The sequence below is a fragment of the Tympanuchus pallidicinctus genome, unplaced genomic scaffold (assembly GCF_026119805.1).
Source record: "Tympanuchus pallidicinctus isolate F22 unplaced genomic scaffold, pur_lepc_1.0 scaffold19, whole genome shotgun sequence".
NCBI classification, from domain to species: domain Eukaryota; kingdom Metazoa; phylum Chordata; class Aves; order Galliformes; family Phasianidae; genus Tympanuchus; species Tympanuchus pallidicinctus.
In genome coordinates this window covers 432,726-435,403 of record NW_026294710.1, presented here as the reverse complement: position 1 = coordinate 435,403, position 2,678 = coordinate 432,726, and the positions used below count along the sequence as shown (strand labels likewise).

Sequence of the window (2,678 nt, the reverse complement as noted above, 5' to 3'; positions counted from 1 at the left end):
CAGCCAAGGGTTGGACATGAGCACAGAGCTGTGCCATGCAAATGTAAAAACCAGCAGAGGCACGTTCTTTGTTGATGGCAGCACTGAGATAATGGCAAACACTAATATCTAATGAGGATTAATGAGGGGAAAAGGGAATGAGGGGTGGGAGTGCTTGTATGCCAGCTCTTCTGACTGCCTTCAGTGAAGAAGGGGACCACAGGAAGGAGGAAAGTGCTGAAAATTCAGCTGCCAAAGAACAGTTCAGAAGTGCACACATCAGCCACAGTGCCCAAAGTCCATCTTTGAAGCATCAGCGTGTTAGAAGGATTGAGAGGAGGAAAGCAAATGGAAAGCCAATGTCTGAAGGGAAGCAGTGGGATGAGAACTACTTTCTAGAACCTTAACTTCTATCTTCGTTAAATCAGTGCAACAGTTGCAAAGGGAAAATATCTCCACCTCTTGTTTGTAAATCAATAGTAGACACTTTCCAATCTCTTAGGTTGGGGTGAGGCATCTGCCACTTGTGATGTCCTTGCTGGGATGAGCTGAAGAGTAAAGCCCAGGTTTGGTTTGGCCTGAGCTGTTGCTGGTTTTGTGGCTCTGATCTGTGCTGAAGTCATTTGGAAAGGAATGAGAAAATCCTTGGAGCTGCACCTTCCAGCAGAGCACATTTTGTTTATGCTCCAAAATTCAGAGAAAATTAGTATATGAAATGTTTGGCAGTGAAAAAAATCCCAAAAGCCAAAGGCTCCATAGCTCAGGGGTTAGAGCACTGGTCTAGTAAACCAGGGGTCGTGAGTTCAAATCTCACTGGAGCCTGCAGTTCCCCATTCATCTTGCAAAGACCTTCAGCCATATTCTTTCACTTTTCCCAGTAGGAATCTTGCATCATTTTTGAGAGCATCCCAGCTTAAGGGAAATGCTTCATAGAGTACCTACACCAAAGGACAGCAGCAAGAAGCATCAAGAAATAGCAACAGCCAGAGTTAAGCCATTAGAATCAGTGCACTGAAATGTTTATTGAAGTACAGAAATCAGAGATAGGAAAAAACTAATATCGAATCCCACACACCTTGTAAAGCTCATTGATGGGAGAAGCTGAAATAGCTGCTGGAAATCCAGACAAGTCTGGTTCATTTCTTCATACTTCAGCACAACAATCAAATTATGTTTCCAGAGCTTGGTAATTACAAAGTTGGCTGTGAAATAATAAATACGATGTGTGGAGGGGAAGTGACATTGGTCGTCTGCAGAGTTTGTTGGGGAGGGGATGAGAAAACTCCCATTTTTAAGAAAGAGAAAAGGCAAGGAATTAAACTTGTGTTGTATCTTGAGCTCTGCGCGTTGCAGTTCAGATTTCTGGGGTATCACATTTTGCCTTGACACATTTCCCATATTTTTTGCTCATTTTCAACTAGGTTTCCCATTTTGTTCCTTCAAAATGATCCAGACTGGTAAAGTGAAAGGACATTTCAGGATTTCCATCCACAGGACAGAAAAAGAAGGCTTGCAAGTCTGAACTCATCTGCCCCGTGGAGGTGGACATTGGGTGCCACCGAGGACAGGGAGCCCAGTGGTTCCTTTCATCCCATTCTTTGCAGATCTGCTTTCTCAAAGCAGAGAGCACGTTCTGCTCCTGGGCTGATGCATTTTCTTCACATGAGAAGTGACCTGCAGGAATTTCCTAGCTTTTGTCTGTGTATGTCACAGCAAGGCTAAAGAAACAAAACTCAGCAGGATTCCCACTAATCCGCAGCCTAATAGACTCGCACAAGTTATTGTTATTTTAACCCAAGATACTGGAAAATGGAAAGTCATGATCGTGTTTTACTAAAAGGGAATTTGTCTCCAGACTGTTGTGGCTATATGCCTGTTCACCCTGCCCCTCATTCTGGCTTATCTCTTTATTTCACTTTCATACGACACTACTGAGCAAGAGCCAAAAGCACCCTAGTTGCTCACACTCAATTCTGCACTCAGGCTTCCAACTACAGCTCAGCTGAGCCCGACATTGATGGAAATGATCCTCTGAAAAATTAATGCCTCTCATCTCTGCACAAATGACAAATGTTCAGGATATGTTTTGCTGAATTCTTAATCTATACAATACTTAATATATGTAAAAACTCCTCTTCCAGCAGTCCTGTAGCAATACATAACACCAGACATGAGCCCAATGCAAAGACGGCTTTAACAGTGGCCCTTGGATTAGTCTTGGCTCAATGCCTTCACATCAGTGGTCCATCATCTCTTGTTCTGCTGAAAGCAGAGACAGACTGGCAGGAAGGGCAAAAGGGCCAAGTGCTTTAGGCCAATATCCTGAAGCCCGTTGAATCTGAGGGAAAGGAAGGCTGGTTCTTCATCTTCATCAGCCTGTGAAATGGTGCAGGAGGGGCTGTGTGGCTCTGCTCAAGGACTGTAAGATGATTGGTCCCCCGTGGCTTTGCTCAGGAAGAATTTCTGCTCTTTAAACTCATGACATGTCCTAAGCCAGACCTAGATAGTCTTTTGTTGCTTTCTTGAGAGAAATTTAAAGGCATCAGCCCTTACGTCAGCCTGTACATTCTAGTAAATTGGTTTTTCATGTTTTCCTGAATACAAGAATACCATTGGTATTAAAAAAAAAAAAAAAGAAAAAAAGAAAACAACAGAGCAACATCCCAGATACTTTGCATTTCTCTGTCATGTTTTTCATT

General features: G+C 43.1%; 1 non-coding gene across 1 annotated transcript; it reads left to right on the top strand.

Moving 5' to 3' along the window:
* The first annotated feature begins 728 nt into the window (after positions 1 to 728).
* TRNAT-AGU (transfer RNA threonine (anticodon AGU)) lies at positions 729 to 801 on the top strand. Its single transcript has one exon. It is a non-coding gene; the product is annotated as a tRNA-Thr (tRNA).
* The last annotated feature ends 1,877 nt before the right edge of the window (positions 802 to 2,678 follow it).